Raw genomic sequence first — 20,290 nt, forward strand, 5'->3', positions numbered from 1 at the left:
AAAACTTTTCACGTTGTCATTATGGGGTATTGTGTGTAGAATTTTGAGGGAAAAAATGAATTTATTCCATTTTGGAATAAGGCTGTAACTTAACAAAATGTAGAAAAAGTGAAGCGCTGTTAATACTTTCCGGATGCACTGTATATACGTTATCTCATTGAGAAATAGTAATGAAAGACACTACAATGCTTCTAATTTCACATTTCCAATGTTCGCACAAATTCTTCCCCTCTTACACACACCTGCTCTAAGCTGATGCCTAACCAGTCATTTACACTTTCATCCCAATAACCGGCTACAGCACACCAAGATAACATTATATACCTGAAGTCTGTATGTACTCTCTGAATGTGCAAAATACATTTCAACAAAAGACTTACAGTACTCATTAATTTAAAGAGCAGCTGTTTTTTTTATTTTTTTTAATGCTCTGGGTTGGAAGGGGGGAGGGGGGGTAGTAAATCCCCCCCCATGGGTGTGACCTGTATGTGCTGGTGTGGGTAGAACTGCTGCCTTAGATGTTATTATCCATGCGAGTCAGTGGGGGGTATAAGGTGAATTTGGTGTCTGAGGTCCATGGTGAGGTCAGCTGTGATCACGCGGTAATCCTCTGTTGGCTTACTAGGAGATGGAATAAGTGGGGCAGACTGGAGGAAGTGTAGGTACTTACCCTGGGTGTAGCTGTGGGGAGTTACCTGTTTTTCTAGGTTGCTCCGCACAGCTACACCTAGGGTAAGTACCTACACTTCCTCCAGTCTGCCGGCCTCTCCTAGAGGATTACCGCGTGATCACAGCTGACCTCACCATGGACCTCAGTGTAACTGCAACCCCCCACTGACTAGGATTAGGCAGCAGTTGATGTTGTCACCCACACCAGCGTGGTCACACCCACACTAATCTCCCTGGCGGTGGTGTTTCATCTTTTTCCTGTAAAGAGAAGAAAAACCTTGTAAGTGACAAAGGTACAGGGACTCATGTACACAACACAAACAGTGTAGACAACCATAGATATGAACATTATGAGGGAAAGAGAATGGGAAAACGCTGTGGTTACCATAGCTGAGAAAAGGCGGGAGGGAGTATGTATGAGGATGAGGTTGGAGATATAGGGAGCTGAGCAGTGCAGTTGGAGGGGGCCTTGTATGTGAGGGTGAGAGATGGAGGAGTATTCTGTAAGTGAAGGAGAGCCAGCGTTAGGCAGGGGAGGCAGATGTGGATCGGCGAGACAAGTCTTGCTGCAGCGTTAAGTATGGATTGAAGGGAAGCAAGATATGAGTGAGGGAGGCCTGTAGGGAGATGGTTGCAGTAGTTGAGATGGGAAAGGATGAGTGAGTGGACAATAATTTTATTGGCAGCTTTGAAAGTCACTTACTTATTTGATTGTCTTTTCTGTTTTGGGGGGTAACGAGATCTCTGTGGTACAGGGAAGAAAATACAATACATTTTAGAAGGATTATAGAGAGTAATCACCAATACAAGCTAGTTACTACTACCCCTTTTCCACCCCTTAAGCACGGGTCGCAGCCGGGAGCCTAACACGGGTGCTACTCGGCTGCAACCCGTGCTCAGCCCCCTTTCCCACTGCGCTCACCAACCCGGCATATTGCCGGGTTGGTGCCGCTGCTGGCGACGTGGCAGGGTGCAGTGCTGGGAGATCACATGATCTCCCAGCGCTGCCCTTCCATAGACTATGAACGGGAGCCGTGTCGCATCGACACGGCTTCCGTTTACACTGCACAGCTTACCAAGTTGAACTCGTGTTCAACCCGGTAAGCTACCTGGGTAGGATTCCCAGATCACTTGATCCGGGTTGACCCTTTTCCACTAGCAAAAAACATGGGTAAATGCGCGCCCCCGTGCATTTACCTGTGTTTTTTGCGCTAGTGGAAAAGGGGTACAAATGTTACAGGTTTATTCAATATCATTCAGAAGATAACAAGATGGCCATAAAGGTTGCAGATAGCCATAAGCAGACTAGGGTAAGCAGAGGTGGGGGTGTCAGTGGTGGCTGATGTAACGGGAATCCAAACACTATTGTCATTATATACACTAGTATATTAGACACAGTGGCCGCTAAAGATGGGTACACACCTACGCGACCCTCGGCTGATCGAGTAAAACGTTCCCAATCAGGCAAGCTCTGTGTGTACTCAGCTGTGACCCCTATGACCTCCTGTGAGGCGGCGGTTGGGGGGTAGTAGCTCCTCTTTGGGGTTTGGGAGGTCGCATGTGCAGCACATAAGATGTGACCTCCTGGTCCTAGCTGTTGCAGGAGCGCTATAAGCCATTTATTGTCTAACACTCCTACATCCATACAGAGTACACACCTATACAATCAACGGCTGTTCACCTGATATCGGGAGAACAGGGCGATGATTGTATAGGTGTGTACTCAGCTTTATTTCCAGCTGCAGATTACCTCGGTCCCACATAGAGAATTTTGATAGACAATTAGAACCACTTGGCCCATCTAGCCTGCCCTAAATACATGTATATGCACACACTAGGGTTAATATTGATGGGAGCCAATTTACCAGATTGTGGGAGGAAACTGGAGTACCCGGAGGAAACTCACACAAGCACGGGAAGAATATACAAACTCAGGGCCATGGTGGGTACTGACCCACGACTTCAGTGCTGTGAGGCAGTAATGCTAACCACAGCGCCATACGTACTGCCCAACTGCTGTATGCCAGAGCCATATGGCTCAGTCTCCCTCACATTCCCTAGACTGACATATAGATGTTTTATTCACTCACCCTTATTGTCTCTAACACATCCACAAAGGACAAGATATTTCTTTCAATAGCTGTAAAGAAAATGTAAAACAACAGTCAGTGTCTTGGATTCTGCAGCTGCTCATTGATGGGCAATGTGACTTGTACAATGTTTCTAATAGCCGCTGAATTCAACTTAAAATGGGTGGGCACAATTTTTTTTGCTAACTAATTAGATGCGCACATTTACCCACGTTTACTCTTCATAGGATTTAAGGTGCCCTTCTCTTCATAGCCCCTGAGCAAGTTTGTAAAGTTTGTGAAAACCCTATTTTAAGATAAAAATATCAGGTCTTGGTTCAGGACCCCTGGGGCACTCCCAGTCATTAATGATTAGGCACTTAGAAGTTTTAATTAGCTTAATTTGGCCAATCATGTTGTCATTTTTGGGAAGATATTCTGCAAGAATAATGGGATAACTGATGCTGGACATGTATATGGGTGTTGTATTGAAAGGACCAGTGTTTTTAGGCTAGCAGGTGGGAGTTACAGGGGTTTTCAACACATTTTAGAAATTGGCAAAAATTATACAAAAAATCTATGTACCATGAAATTATGAGTTAAGTGTGAGCTCCACAGACGAGCTAAGTGACATTTCCCTGCTATATGTGCATTAATTCATTGCGCGTTAAACAAAATATTACAGCCTGCTAATTGAATCTGCCCCTTAGTGGGAAACAGTGTTTAGCATATAACAGCTATGTGGAGTTCTCTGTAACTGTAATATAAGTGCTGGCATCAGTATAAGACCCACAATGCCTGAGCGCAAGTGCCTTATACAAGGCTATGACTGACCCATCTTCCAATGCAGATACTCTCTCACTGCTACACTGATCATGGCTGTACAATTTATGACCGATCTCCCAATGCAGATACTCTCCCACTGCTACACTGATCATGGCTGTACAACTTATGGCCGATCTCCCAATGTAGATACTCTCCCACTGCTACACTGATCATGGCTGCACAACTTATGGCCGATCTCCCAATGCAGATACTCTCCCACTGCTACACTGATCATGGCTGCACAACTTATGGCCGATCTCCCAATGCAGATACTCTCCCACTGCTACACTGATCATGGCTGTACAATTTATGGCCGATCTCCCAATGCAGATACTCTCCCACTGCTACACTGATAAGGGCTGCACAACTTATGGCCGATCTCCCAATGCAGATACTCTCCCACTGCTACACTGATCATGGCTGCACAACTTATGGCCGGCGTGGGGCTCCAGGGTTGTAACTGACCGATCTCCCAATGCAGATACTCTCCCACTGCTACACTGATCATGGCTTCACAATTTATGGCCGGTGTGGGGCTCCATGGCTGAACACATTACTTATTATTCCCAAGTGCATGATTAGGAATTGACATGACTATGTGAAGTGATTAGTGTTACATGTACCTGCAGCTGCCGGGTGCATACAAGCGTAGTTTAATACACATCAGTCCCAAGACGGGGCATTTGATTAGGTGCAGAGCTATGAGACAGGGGCGTCACTAGATATGTGTAGGCCCCATAGCAACTGTTTATAAGATCTCTTATATACCACCAAATGATACATAATCTATACAGCACAGGAACTATAACAGGGAAGATAGGTCACCTCAGGTGTGAGCTGCACCCCCATAGCCTATGGTAGTTCTGCCCTTGTATTCAGTATCCTGACTGCATAATTCCCCAAAGGTGTATTAATTGTAATCAACAAGAGAATTCACATCATTTCACAGCTTTATCTACTTTACTTACTGGTCAGTCCTTCATCCGCGCGCATCGCGCATCCCAAAACAAAATCGATGATCGATGACATTCTTAGAGCTGTTGAGTGCAAATATTAAAAAATGAGTAATCTGTATAATATATATACATACTAATAAATCTGATGGAGAAATGTAACACAGTAACAAGGACAGGCGATGTGCAATTATGATCTAGGTGGTAATTTGAGAACCTGTATGGAATTGTCTAATGTGCTTACTTTGTATTATGGGCCTGATTCTGAGGTGACAGACAAGCTAGGTACACACTATACAATTATTGGGCCGATTTACCAATAATCAGGTTCTCAGGCAAATATTTTTTATAGTGTGTATGAAAGAGCGTTTCAGCATTTTGCCGATAATTCTGGAAAACCTCTCCCACGTACACATGAGCGATCGATTTTGCAATCTGTTGCCCCAAACCAAAAATCTTGGTCACAATCTCCTGATATCGAGCAGTATGTGTGTAATCTCAATAATCTGCCCATATTTCCTGTTTTCCTGTCACTATGTCATCCTCCTTGCGGGCGGACATATGCAAATGCAGTGTGATATGGTAACTTTAAAAAGAAATCTGTTAGTGTGTAGCTCAGATATTAGTGCCTACAATGTCCCCAAAAATTGGTTGATTGATAGGCCAACATAAAAAAAATCTGTCAGTGAGTACCCAGCTTTAAGCAAAGATCCAGTAACTGCACCCGGAGACTGTGCTGCCATGTAAGTGGGCAAGTACACTAGATTTTTTTTGCCTGCAGGGTAAATACTGGCTTCTTTTGCATGTAGCCCACAAATGTTGGACAGCTTTATTACACTGTAATTTAGATTTGAGTTTGGACACGCCCCTCGCACATGTAACGCTTATTTTACTTCTCCCTTCCACCTGCAGTGCAGCATCGTATGCCAGCCTCAGGCCTGACATATACTTTGTTGCTGCTACAGCATTATTCTGATAATTATTATACTGTTATTCATTTCTGCATAGATGTACTAGTATAAATATAAAGCCAAGGAAATGTCACTGACAAGATAGGTCAGAGATAGCTCAGAGAGGCAGCCCGAGAGCAGTTGTAAGCTGGATGAATTATGAGATCACAATGCAATGATGAATTATGACAACACAGTGGTCAGGCCATGGCATGTAAAGGATGTGTGTTTCTGTGACATTGCTCTCTAATACGTTTTTCCATGATTTGTGCGTTAAATGATACTGGTTCAAAAAATAAACTATAATACAAGGGTAAAGCTGCCTTAATAGTGACCAAAAGACCACTGAAGAGCCGCTATTACACCCGCGTTACCGAAATGTTATACTTTGTGACAGTTTTTATTTTCATTTTACATATAAAACAAACCTTGGGGTATATTTACTAAATATCGATTTTGTTTGGTTTTGTTTGATTTTAGATCGATGTTAAAACGATTTTAATTGATGTTGGACTTACAGGGTTAAAATACATTTACTAACATTTAAAAATTTATATAAAATATTATCTGCTAGCAAATGTGTGTTTTAACCCTGGAAGCCCAACATCGATTAAAATATATTTAACATTGATCTAAAATCGAACAAAACCAAACAAAATCGACTTTTATTAAATATACCCCCTTGTGACATTTCTGTAGAACATCGGGGGACACTTAAGATTTGGGGCGATGTTTAATAAACTCTTATCTGACATCTGCCCCACCTGCAGTGCAGCATCACATGTCAGATACTTTGTTGATGCTATTTATTATTGAATACAGGTTTATTCTAATAATTATTATACTGCTATTAATTTCTGCACAGTTGTACTATAAATCTAAAGCGAAGGAAATCTCACTTACCAAGTAAGATGTTGTCGCTCGACAGATCAGGGAGGCAATGACCTGTTGTAGCATGGGAGCAGTAGTAAGTACTGTATGATGTATTATGACATCACAATTCACTAGTCACAGTGGCCAGGCCATGGCATGTAAAGGGTGTAACTGTGCTTCCATCACATCGCTCTGTAATACGTTTCTCCATGATTTGTGCATTAAATGATATTGGTTCAAAAAATAAACTACAATACGAGGGTAACACCTCCCTAATAGTGACCAAGAGCCCGCTGAAGAGCCGCTATTACACCCGCGTTACCGAAATGTTATAATTTGTGACGTTTTATTTTATTTTACATATAAACCAAACCTCCTGACATTTCTATAGGAAAACAGGGGACACTTCAGATTTGAGGGATGTTTAATAGACATAATTATCTCATAAATGCTGGAAAATGTGATACAGGTTGAGTATCCCATATCCAAATATTCCGAAATACGGAATATTCCGAAATACAGACTTTTTGGAGTGAGAGTGAGATAGTGAAACCTTTGTTTTTTGATGGCTCAGTGTACACAAACTTTGTTTAATACACAAAGTTATTAAAAATATTGTATTAAATGACCTTCAGGCTGTGTCTATAAGGTGTATATGAAACATAAATGAATTGTGTGACTGTAGACACACTTTGTTTAATGCACAAAGTTATAAAAAATATTGGCTAAAATTACCTTCAGGCTGTGTTTATAAGGTGTATATGACACATAAATGCATTCAGTGCTTAGACTTGGGTCCCATCACCATGATATCTCATTATGGTATGCAATTATTCCAAAATATGGAAAAATCCCATATCCAAAATACCTCTGGTCCCAAGCATTTTGGATAAGGGATACTCAACCTGTATTTATATTTCCTAGAGATGGAGATAAGTTTGTTTAACACAAACAGATAAATATCTCTTCTCAGTGTTGGCTGCAGCACAATCAAAAATTCACATAGGGGGGAAACACCAACTGCCAGTGAGCCCGGACAGCGATGTGTGGCAGCAGTTCAGGTGGCAGTTGGGGCGGATCTTCTATTTGAATTTTGGACGGTGCTGCAGCCGCCACTGAGAAGAGATATTTGCACTCTGTTCAAGAAGTTTATTTTCATGATAAAAGTGCGGAAACGAGTGTTTGCTATGCAGCAAAATGGTTAACAGAGAACATAATGCAATTATCTCATCCATTCATTCACATCTCGCTGAATATCGCACAGTAGGGGTCTTTCTATTGATCTCTATTGTGGTTTAATGTTTTACCCTATTCAGCCCAAAATTTCATGTTATTTCATGTCATTTCAGAATGACGCTATGTAAAGAAACTCCATAAATCTGATAAAAAATGCAGGGACAGAGGGAATTTTGTAAGACCAGCTCCAGCCTCCCAAAAGCTTCTAATACCCCTTTTACACTGACAATTTTATCCCGAGATTTTGCACGTGAACGTGCATCATCCCGGGATTTTTGTCAGTGTAAAAGGGTACACTTTCAATTTCCCGAGACGAGCATCCCGGGATTTCAACCCAGGTCTCGACCTGGGTTGAATCCGGGACCATCCCGGGAAGCTGTGTAGTGTAAACGGGTTTACCAGGTCAAGGCGACCCGGCACCCGTTCTCTGTATAGGAGGAGGTGGTGCTTGGAGAAGATTATCTCCAAGCACCGCCTCCAGTAGAGTCAGCGGCCGCTAATGTAAAAGTATCATTCCCGGGAATGTGTCCTGGGAAATATCCCGGGACACATTACTGGGAATGACCAGAAAAACACTGGAAAGGAAAGGTTTGTCTCTTTGTTGGCGCACTTATAGAAAGAAGGTAAGTATAATTAAAATTTAACTTTTAATGTCATAAATTAAAATGCCTGATGATGTGAAAAAATGCAAGACAAAAATTACAATCAATGAATAAAAATCAATATCAAATTCACTAATGTGTCTTTATTGTATTAATATCACTTGTGTGTGCAAAGATTCCTGGAACCAACCTCAAAATTGTCGACTACTGGAATTATACCTTTATTCACTAAGGTACCCTATAAATTGCCTGACATTATCTATTTCAGGTTGCAGGGTGGTATATAACAGTGTCTAACGGTTGGCGTAGGAGTATATATTTAAACCCTTATTCTATATTCATGGTTTTGCGTACATACATGGAATCTGCCATGCCAATTCTATACATGGGGAATGAGCTTTTGATTCTTCAATAATACTTGAGTCAATGCCATCCGACACCATTGGAATATATTCCCAAGTATATAAATAATATAATTTATGTTTGTGGGACAGGTATCTCAGTGTTAAATCCCTGTGGCAGGGCAATTTGCATCAATAGCTTTTGCTAATATTAAGACTGTCTCTAGAGATTGATTGGAACTCTCTCTTGTGCCTTAATCCTGTACGTAAGTATCAGATGAGCGTATTGCTCTGAATTGCCTGAAATGGAATGTAACGTACTATTTGTGGTTTTCTAGTTACTTTATTCCCAATTACTATATTATTTAGTGTGATTGGGAATCGAGAGCTGTAAGGCTGCTGTAGTTATCAACAGTATTATATAGGATGTATTGGAATGCAGTAAGCCTAATCATGCCGCACATTTAACGGGGCTATTGTCGTTTGTAATAAAGGCATACTGTGACACACTGATGCTAATCATATAACTGTTGCATTCATTATCTTTCATAGTGTGAATGCAACTGATCCCATAAATTATACAATATAACTTTACTGTCGTTGTATCATACAGCTTGATTAGAGTTGAATACTCTCAAAATGTTAAGCAGACATGAGCTATTCACTCTGCTCGCTCACTATATTAGGTACCTCTAATCAATGTTGGAATACTGCCACAAGTTACCAATTGTAATTCTTAATATCCCATTTCATATGGTGTGGCTTTTAGTAGCCCGTTAGCTCCTTTCCAATGTATCTATTTTGTTGCTGTCCCGAAGGTTGCAACAGTTGCGACTATAGTTACAAGTTTTTTTACCATTAAACAGGCACAGGTTGTTCACTGTGTCTGTTTGTTACATAGAATATTGCAGGCAGATGGCAGGGTAAATCTGTATGTTATGCTAATACAATACTGCAGGATATACTTGCATCTACGTGTCACGGCTCCGACATATAGGCTTTTTCTATTAAATAGGAGTAAGTCATTTACTGTATTTATTTGTTACTTAGAAACTATTCAATATGTGCCAATATGAACCTGTATAATATATTCATTCAATTCAGCAAAATATACTCATATTGGTATGTTAGAGATACAGCTCTCCCTTCTGCTTAACATGGGAATCCCACTGTTAGACAGATATTACCATATGCAAATTATTGCAGCAGGCACTTATCCCATCTACGACCCTATCTCTCAAGTTTACTTCATGCAGTGCACTTGGTATTAGAAATTTCTCAAATTAAGTAGAATATTGCACACATATAATAATGGTTCATATTGGTGTTACCACACAGGGAGTGAGCTGGCGTGTTGGCTCCAGTGGCGTGCGGTGAGGTCAGTGGTTGGTGAGGCATGCCCGCTAAAGCCGCTGCTATGGCCGCCGCCAGAGGTGGATTTAGACCTCATGGGGTCCTAAGCAAGACACCAATTTGGGGCCACCCTTCCTCATAAAATCCATAGCACTATCCTGTCATCACCGCCCCTGGCTGTGCCTGCTGTGCTTGTGTCTCCTTCCCTCACACGTCCATAAGGCAATAGCAGCAGCGCAGGTTCTACCTGCACTACTGTAGTAGGGGGAGATTCCGAAGCCTCTTTTTGGGCAGCATGGGGCCAGACTGTGTCCGCCTCCATTTTCCTTCAGCTGCAGCAGCAGCAAGTCTCCCAGCTGTCAGAGGTTTGTATTGCAGTTTTGGAGGGAAGGAAGCCAAAAGTGTCCAAGAACAAAGGGGGAGAGCAGTGACGTGCGGTGAGGTCACTGGTTGGGGAGGCACTGGCAGCTAACAAGCCCCCCCCCCCCCCCAGAAAAAAAAAAAAAGTGTGATCCCCGATACATCAATAAAACCAGCACTAGGCAGAACCAGCCAGGGGGAGTAATGCCATAGCAGGGGAGACACTCAGTGTGGGGTCCCCCTGCCATAACATTAATCATCCCCCCAGCCAGTCAGCCCAGGGTTGGAATTCCTCGGAAAGTGGGAACCCCAAAAAATAAAAATGGGGTCCCCCCTCCCGAGCAATAACCAGCACTGGGCTGATAGCCCAGTGCTATGCCCCGCACCCCTGGTGGCGGTGGGTGTGGGGTTCATTGTGTGTTAATATTGTTCTTTACAGGTGGCCTACAGGTCCCAGCAAGCCTGCCCCAGCATGCTGGCACTTGGAGAACCACAAGTGCCAGCATACCCGGACATAAAGGGCCCGCTGGCACCTGTAGTCCACCTGCAAAGAATAGTAATATTGTTCTTTACAGGTGGCCTACAGGTCCCAGCAAGCCTGCCCCAGCATGCTGGCACTTGGAGAACCACAAGTGCCAGCATGCCCGGACATAAAGGGCCCGCTGGCACCTGTAGTCCACCTGTAAAGAAAATATTAAAATAAAACACCACACGGTCTTAAAAATTGGGAACCTAAAAAAATAAAAATGGGGTCCCCCCTCCCGAGCAATAACCAGCACTGGGCTGATAGCCCAGTGCTATGCCCCGCACCCCTGGTGGCGGTGGGTGCGGGGTTCATTGTGTGTTAATAATGTTCTTTACAGGTGGCCTACAGGTCCCAGCAAGCCTGCCCCAGCATGCTGGCACTTGGAGAACCACAAGTGCCAGCATGCCCGGACATAAAGGGCCCGCTGGCACCTGTAGTCCACCTGCAAAGAATAGTAATATTGTTCTTTACAGGTGGCCTACAGGTCCCAGCAAGCCTGCCCCAGCATGCTGGCACTTGGAGAACCACAAGTGCCAGCATGCCCGGACATAAAGGGCCCGCTGGCACCTGTAGTCCACCTGTAAAGAAAATATTAAAATAAAACACCACACGGTCTTAAAAATTGGGAACCCCAAAAAATAAAAATGGGGTCCCCCCTCCCGAGCAATAACCAGCACTGGGCTGATAGCCCAGTGCTATGCCCCGCACCCCTGGTGGCGGTGGGTGCGGGGTTCATTGTGTGTTAATATTGTTCTTTACAGGTGGCCTACAGGTCCCAGCAAGCCTGCCCCAGCATGCTGGCACTTGGAGAACCACAAGTGCCAGCATGCCCGGTCATAAAGGGCCCGCTGGCACCTGTAGTCCACCTGCAAAGAATAGTAATATTGTTCTTTACAGGTGGCCTACAGGTCCCAGCAAGCCTGGCCCAGCATGCTGGCACTTGGAGAACCACAAGTGCCAGCATGCCTGGACATAAAGGGCCCGCTGGCACCTGTAGTCCACCTGTAAAGAAAATATTAAAATAAAACACCACACGGTCTTAAAAAAAAGTTTTATTAAACTGGATCTTCACCTGGGGGCGGCGGCCTTTAAGCTCTTTTGCGTGGCCGCCGCCTTCCCAGGGCTTCCTGCATCTTCACCTGGGGGGGCGCCACCTCCCCAGGGCTTCCAGCGTCTTCACCTGGTGGGCGGCGGCTGCTAAGCTCTTTTGCATAGCCGCCGCCCATCCAGGACTTCCGGTGTCTTCTTTCTTCAGGAGCTCTTCACAGCTCCTCCTCCGCCGTCGGACTGACGCTCCTCTGCCTCGCGCTGACTTATATAAGTCAGCCGGAGGGGGCGGGGCGATGACGCGGCGAGCCGTGATTGGCTCGCGGCGGCCATCTTGAATTTAAAAAATGACGCTGAGGCGCCATTTTTGAAACTGGTACCGCTCCGCTGCCAAACTCTGCAGGCTAAAGGTAAACCTCCGCCGCCCGCACTGCCGCCGCAACCCGCCGCCCGCTCCACCGCCGCCCGCTCCACTGCCGCCCGCACCACCGCCGCATCCCGCACCACCGCCGCATCCTGCCGCCCGCACCACCGCATCCAGCCGCCCGCACCTCCTCCGCCAGCGTCGCCCACACAGTGATTGGCAGCGGATCCAGTGACGGATCCCCTGACCAATCACTGTGGCCTCACTGACAGGGACGTGCTTTCATAGGTTGAAAGCACGTCCCTGTATGAAAGCGGCACCTCTAATGGTGCCGCTTTCCCATATATTTTCAATGGGCTTTTACTGCCCATGGCTAGTCCCCACCCGTGCCAGCCCCCCGCTCCCATACCTTCCCCCAGAGACAACGGGAGGCACCACGATCGGTGCCTCCCAAACACATAAGGAGGGGAGCAATGATTAAGAATAATATTAAGAGGATACATATGACACAGAATATGTGTCATATGCATCTTCTTTGTATTATCTTAATCATTAATGACAGGGGAGGCACTGCCTCCCCTGACTGCACGTCCCTGCTGTAGACCACCCTTCCTATTATGTTCTCCCCCATCAACAACACGCAGTCCTGTCCATCACATCAACAACAGGCGACAGAGACATATTTGAAGAAGGCGCTGTAGCTGCGCTGGTTCCAGTGGCGTGCGGTGAGGTCAGTGGCTGGTGAGGCACTGCAGCCATAATGACCGTCGAGTCCCACCAAAGATTCCTACCACCGCAGAGCCAATGCCCGCTACTGTTAATAGTAGTGCAGAGAGGTTTAGTATGATTATACAGACGGAATCCCAGCGGCCAGAATACCGACAGCGGAATCCCAACCATCAGAATGCTGACAGGTCCCTGTAAAGTACCCTAACCCTCCCATGCACCCTAGCCTAACGTCTCTTGTGGGTGCCTAAACCTAACCCTCCCCGATGCCAAAACCTAACCCTCCCCACTTGGTGCCTAACCTCCCCTTCTATGTGCCTAAACCTAACCCTCCATCCCCGGTACTTAACGCTAACCTTCCCATTCCTGCACCCAAGCCTAACCCTCCTTCTCCTGCCTAAACCTGACCCCCTGAGGCAGGACACCGGCTCGTCCCACTAAAAGGACTTTCGGGAATCCGGCTTTTGGTATTTTGATACCGGTATCCCGAGCGGCGTCGGTATTTAGACGCCGGGCTTGTGGTGTCCTTCGGGATTTCGGCGTCAGTATATCGCCCATCGGGATCCCGTCCATCGGGAACTTAACTGCATCCCGTGCAGAGTAGGGGGCAGGCAGGGACTAATAGAAGGGGTGGCAGGATGGGAGTAGTGGTGGGAAGAAGTGGGCAGGATAAGTGTAGAGGTGACTCGACGAGTATAAGTTAGTATAGATGAACAAGGATCTCACCTCTTTACAGCTCACACTCGGACAGCCAGAGTTGAAGTGATGGGTCCCGCTCCTCCGTCAGCTCACACCCGTCTCTTTCTTGCACTATCCAGTGGGCTAGGACAAAGGGGTAGACCAGTGCCGTAACTAGACATTTTGGTGCCCTGTGTCAGAAAGAGAATTGGGACCCCATGGGCAAATGCAAAAAAGGGACAGCGTGCGCCATAAATATGATGGCAGGGGCGTGGCCACAGAATAGTTCCAATTCACATTACTCCGCACGGTAGTGTCCGAAAGCCACATTACACCATACAGTAGTACTCCTTATACACATTACACCATACAGTAGTGTACGTAAATCACATCATACCGCACAGAAGTGTCTATTATTCACATTGCGCCGCACAGTAGTGCATTTTGTTCACATTACACTGCAGAGTAGTGCCGCATATACACATTATGCCATGCAGAGCACCTTCATCTCATTCCTCCGCCTCCTCCTCATACATCCCTGACTTTGAGGGCATGCTGGCCCTTGTGGTTCTTCATCTATAAAGTCACCCTGCTCTCTTTTAATCTATACTGTAAGAGTTCCGGCAGTGGGGTGATGTTATGAGTGAGTGAATGGTTGGTTCTGTTGCTGAGGGACGTTGGAGACCCTCAAATGGTGTTGGAAGAGGTACATTGCTGCTGTGAGCCGCCTACAGGTATTAGTGCGGGGACATGGTGGGAGAGGGTGTGGAGGTGAGTGGCTGGGGACAGGTATCAGTGAGGGAACACGGGGTAAGGGGGTGTGGATGTGAGTGGCTGGAGACAAGTATCAGTGAGGGGACAAGGGAGTAGGGGTGTGAAAGGCCGGGGACAGAAAAGCAGCACATCTGTGAGATGCAGGGAGGTTGCCAGGCCTGCTGGTCAGCAAGCAGCTACTAGCAGGAGAATAAGATCTGCAGCTTGTCAGAAAGCACAGCACAGTTACCAGCCCTGCAGGTAATCACTTCATGTGCTCTGCACAACACAGGTGACCCGCATCTCGTCACCTGCGGGCTCTGTTTAACCTGCTGCAGCGCTCGATGGGATACAGCGCAGCTCAGAGGAAGAGGGAGACTGGAGGTAGGGGAAAATCCTGTACACACTTATCCAATACACATATACATTTTCATACTCATCATGCCATCTCTATTCACCTCCCTGACTCCTCACACCCCCATCCTACTCCCCCTCCCCCAAAATACTCCTCTGTCTTCCCTCTTTTTCTTCACCTCTATCCATTCTGCTCATTGTGCTTTTGTGCTGTTCGTTTAGATTAGTCCTTCTCTCTCCCCCACCTCCAGTTTCCCCCTTTCTCTACATCTGAGGTGCGCTGTATCCCCCATCGCATGACACCCTGCGATACAGTGCTACTTTTTCACCACCATCCCCACTCCCAGGGTGAGAGCAAGTAAATATTTTTTTACAAATCTGACCTGCTGCAGCGGCGCTGATCTTCTTCCTGTGTTGGCCGCGCTGTTACAAACAGAGGACGGAGAGACAGAAGCGGAGAGCAATCCCCCCCTCCGCGCCAGCCATGATCGGCTCTGACTGCAGCATACAAGCCCCTGAGCGCGGTTGTCATTGGGCTGCCTTGGGAGTGGGGCAGTTCCTCCTCTGCAGCGCTGCATGTGATGGGGGGGGGGGGGTACTCTCACTGGTGTAATCTCGGCGGGATGGGGGGGGGGGGGCACGAGCGGGTGCCGGACCAGGAAGGGAGGTGGTTTAGGGACGGGTTGCCACTCCAGCCCTGCCCACTGTCTAATCACAGCAACATTAATGACAGGGGCGTGCTTTCATATGGGCTGAAAGCACGCCCCTGTCAAAGCGGCACTTCCAGTGGGTGCCGCTTACAGGGATTTTTTCAATGGGCTTTTATTGCCCGATGCTTGGCCCCGCCCCCCGCTTCCGCCTCTTTCACACTCACAGCAGGAGGCACCGAGAGCGGTGCCTCTGAAACATGTTTAAACCTTTTTTTAAACACAATAAAAATGACTAAAATAATATGAAGGATAAAGAAGATACTTATGACACAGAATATGTGTCATAAGTATCTTTGTATTATTTTAATCATTAATGACAGGGGAGGCACTGCCTCCCCTGCCTCCCCTGACTGCACGTCCCTGCTCTGCGCCAAGATACACTAAATCAAATCACAGTGTGCAGTCTGTCATGTTTCGAATAGTGAGCACTTACCATCAGCAGATATCTTTTTACTAAATATTAATTTACTAAATAACCTTTCTGGTCAGATTTACTGACCCTGTATATTGGTACAGCACTTAGGCACGGACCATATTAGGCAATAATGCCTCTCAGTTTATAAAGGTTTATCTGTGCATTCAAATTCTAATATTAAGTGTATATTAATACTGTGGGGTTCAGTCCCCTTTACAGAAACTCAGCGTCTCTCATTTTCATTCTAAAATTTTCAATGGACTCTCATCAGCGATTCATCAAGATATAACTTGGATATAGGGTTTCCTCCCTACCTGTGTCTAACGCTGACAGCAGATCCATCTTTGATCTCCTCATCTTTTGCTTTTTCTTTAGTCCTGCTCATCTCACTTTTTCCATTAGGTGAACTCTCATCAGTGATTCCGGAGCTAGGGACTATCTTTCAACTATCATACCACACTGTCAACGCCCGACCCCTTCCGATCTTGGAAGCGAAGCAATGTTGGGCTGGGTCAGTACTTGGATGGGTGACCTCCTCGGTAGACTCAGTTTAGTAGAAACAAGGATCATTGACACACTCTGTGTCTAACATTGACAGCAGATTCACCACTTGATGCTTATTTCCACCTCTATACTCTTTTAGTACTAGGTATCATCAAGAAACTGTACATCCCTTCTTTCCAGCTGGGTGCATGTGTGTATAGATAGAATCTATTCTTGGACAGTCAGATACAACCTACTCACACATGTTGCTTAAATATACACAGTTCATACATGCTATATCTAATTTTTCTATACCCGTGAGTTGTAATATATGTAATTTTGGTCCAGATGATTCAAACAAACTGATACAAATCTTTAATATCGGTACAAACCTGATGGACCATAGATTACAAAAGTTTTAAATTTATATGTGTTGTATTACTTTGGTGTTGAGTTGATCTCAGTCAAAATAATTTTAACGATATCTAATAAAGTATATTGATTTTAACTCTACATATGATCTAATTTTTCCTACATTATTATTAAAGAGTACGCCCACACAAGAGTCTTCTTTTTCTCCCTTTTTTTTTGTTTACACTATTTACTTACTGACTCTGGGCGCACCACCAATGTGACTAAATCTGGGGATTTTCTCAAAGTATAGTCTATTATTGGTTTAATCATTGATATTGATTTGATAATTTTATAGATCAGTGCGGTATTACTAACATTTCTCTATACTAACCACTTGTATCCCTTACAGTTCATATACATTAATTGTGCTTGCAGTAGCAGAACCCGAGAATGGTGATCAGATGATCATCACCACTACAGATATTGCCTACTGGTGTTAAGAAAGTGCAAGCGCTAGCTATGCCAGTTGTAGTGACTTTACCTTGCCCAGATTTTCAACCGCCATTCTGCCCTTGTTGCATTAAATGCTCCTGCGCTGACATCCTTTTGTATATAGAATGACTGTGGATTGTGGCTAAAGGAGTCTGGTTATCACCATGCATCCATAGCCAACAGTAATTCAATTTCCAGTAATTACATACCAGTAGCACTACATGTCCCAGCATGTCATACCAGTAGCTGTTATAGCATGGAAAGTCAAAGGTTATTATAGCAAGGCCATTTTACTTATTTTTGGTTTTACAGAATTTCTGTGGTGGAAACATGGGTCCTTGTCCCATTAGCTATGGCGATTTTTCTGTATGAGAGGCCTACTGAGACCGTGCAAGCTGTAGAGCCTTTATAAAATTTTACTACCACTTGTATAGATTGAGGAAAAGGGCCAAAGTGCTGAAATTGGCCATATACAGAGGGGTGAAAAAGTTTTTGCCCTTTTCACGACTTCTGTTTTTGCATATTAGTTACTTAATTGTTTAAAATAGTCAATCAAATTTAATATAAAACAAAGGCAACTTGAGTAAACACAAAATACAGTTTTTTAATGATCATTTCACCATAACTCCCAACATTGGTTGATGGGGAAGTGGAACTCCCTTGTATGTCAAAGCCGCGCCAAGGCCAAAATGGGGTGTGGTTTATAGAAAAGGGCGTGGCTTTGCGGGAGTGCCACAATTGTGAACCAAGTCCCAACTTTCCATCACTATGGGGCATGCCCAGTGCTCTGTAAGCCCCCAGCCCCTCTGTTTCCCGTGAATAGATGCTTTGCGCTTGCGCACAGCATCTATTCACCGCTGCTCTAAGCAGTTGGGAGGAGCCTCCCAACTGCCCCCCACCACCATCATGGAACACTGCAGCCCATGGGTGGGATTGCGGGACAGTCCCAAAAAAAGGAACTGTACAGCGAAAATCGGGACAGTTGGGAGGAATGTTTCACTATTGCTCTTACTCTACTTCCTCCATGTCCCCAAGTGGCACAAATTTGTTATAGAAGGCCAGAAATCCACATTACATTCAGAATTATTTATATAGCCTTATTATTTATTTCCATGTCATCTGTTTATATGTCCAGCACTTGCTTCTAGCCTCATCCTCCATTAGCTCAGGGGAAATGTGTGCACATATTTTTGGGTGAGACTCTTAGCTGCTTGCCTGCACTTTCCCTGATGTTTTTAAAGTGTTCTTTACATGTATATTTTCTATTATTGTAGGTTGCATTTTCCACACCTATTGCCCTTGCCCTTTTTTTTCTGTACTCCCTTTAAAAATTTTGAAAAACCAATAAAAATTATTGTTGCAAAAATAAAATAAAATACCATTTTATGTATTAAAGGAAAAAAGTTACCCAACACCTATATCACCCATGTGAAAAATGAATTGCCCCCCTAATCTTAGTATCTGGTTGTAGCACCATTATCAGTAACAACTGCAACCAAACGCTTCCAATTTCCAATAACTGGAAATCAGTCTTTCACATTGCTGTGGAAGAATTTTGTCCCATTCGGTGAAACAAGCCTTTGTGTCCCTCTTGGTTAGCAGCTCTCCCGTGGATACCATTTTTCCACAGCCTCTTTGTTATGGTGAATAGTAAATACTGACATTATCCTGAGGTGAGCGAGTCCTGCAGTTTCTTAGATGTTCGTCTAGGTTTTTAGGTTGTCCACTTCTGCGAAGATTATCCACTGTTCCAGGTTTTCTCCATTTGGAGGACCCCACTGTGGTTTGCTGGAGTCCTGGATCCTTAGAAATGTGTTTATAACCCTTTCTAGACTGATACATTTCAATAACTGTCTTTCTCAGCTCTTCTGGAATTTTCTTTTGATTGCGGCATACTGTATTGTATGTTGAGACCTTGTAGCCTTCACAACTCTGAAAATATTCTATTTAAGTGAAGCTTCTCCACACAGCTCGAGTGGCCTTCACTCTAGGATCCTTAAAAAACAGATTCAAGACTTAATCTAGGTACACACTATACAAGTAAATGCAAATATAAAGTACTTTGAGTGTTATTGGGAGAAAAGTGCTATATAAGTAACATTATTCTTATTTTGTTTATGTTCAACAGGACTTGCAGTAATCAAGCCTGCCAATCCACTTGAACTGTCTAGTGAAATCTGTCACTGGCCTAGATTGAGGGTGTTGTGAACTCGGGGATTCTTCAGATGGTTGGGAAGAGGAACCACAACTGAGCTGGAAAAGGAGAGGCCTAATATAGGATTTCCTCATACAGGACGCTGATAGTGGAGTTTGATGAAATATTGAAGAGTTTTATTGCAGGGAAAACAACTTAAAGTCAAATGACAGAAGGAATAAATGTGGGAAATGTCCAGACCCACTGAGGGGTTTTATGAGCAGGATTAGAGATGCTGGTAACTGAGGAAACTGTGGGTGATGTTTAAAAGTTACTGATAACTTATAAATAATGATAAAGGCACAGATGGATAAAGAACTTGTGAGCGGTGACAGAGACGCTGATGATGTGAAGAACTGAAGTGCAGGGGTTTTAGACGCTGTTATTTTGTAGAACTTGAGAACGGTGACTGAGACGCTGATGATATGAGGAACTGAGGTGCAGGGGTTTTAGACGCTGTTAATTTGGAGAACTTGAGAACGGTGACTGAGACGCTGATGATGTGAGGAACTAAAGTGCAGGGGTTTTAGACGCTGTTATTTTGTAAAACTTGAGAACGGTGACTGAGACGCTGATGATATGAGGAACTGAAGTGCAGGGGTTTTAGACGCTGTTAATTTGTAGAACTTGAGAACGGTGATTTAGGCCCGCAGCCACGCTGATTCCTAGGAGCACTGGTGACTGGACCGCAGAGAGATATACCGGCCGCTGAGTACACTGGAACCGGTGCAGCGAACTGGCAGACTGGAAATGCTGGAGACACTGGAGTACAACTGCAGAGATCCTTGCCGGGAACAAGAGCGCTGGAATCTACGTCAGGGAAAGACGATACTCAGGCACTGAGGCTCCGTCCGGCGTCAGACTTTGAATTCCCCGCCACCGCTGGATTGGCGGAGCAGTCAGATGACATCACCCGCCCCCCGTCCACGTGAAGCCGGGTGTCATGGCAGCGCCCATGCCCCG

The 20,290-nt window shown here is 44.9% G+C and overlaps 1 long non-coding RNA gene and 1 pseudogene across 3 annotated transcripts in view; one reads left to right on the top strand and one right to left on the bottom strand.

The window, feature by feature from the left end:
- Positions 1 to 721: 721 nt before the first annotated feature.
- LOC134970035 (uncharacterized) overlaps positions 722 to 20,290 on the bottom strand; it is a 135,922-nt gene continuing 116,353 nt past the window's right edge. For all 3 annotated transcript variants that reach the window (XR_010189624.1, XR_010189622.1, XR_010189623.1), the window contains 4 exons: positions 4,532 to 4,600; positions 2,760 to 2,809; positions 1,373 to 1,413; positions 722 to 927 (listed from right to left, as the gene is read on the bottom strand). This is a non-coding gene — a long non-coding RNA (uncharacterized LOC134970035). The remainder of the gene's footprint in view (positions 928 to 1,372; positions 1,414 to 2,759; positions 2,810 to 4,531; positions 4,601 to 20,290) is intronic.
- Positions 16,246 to 16,364, top strand: LOC134971328 (5S ribosomal RNA; annotated as a pseudogene).

Source organism: Pseudophryne corroboree, chromosome 11 (genome assembly GCF_028390025.1).
Source record: "Pseudophryne corroboree isolate aPseCor3 chromosome 11, aPseCor3.hap2, whole genome shotgun sequence".
In the NCBI taxonomy this organism is placed as follows: domain Eukaryota; kingdom Metazoa; phylum Chordata; class Amphibia; order Anura; family Myobatrachidae; genus Pseudophryne; species Pseudophryne corroboree.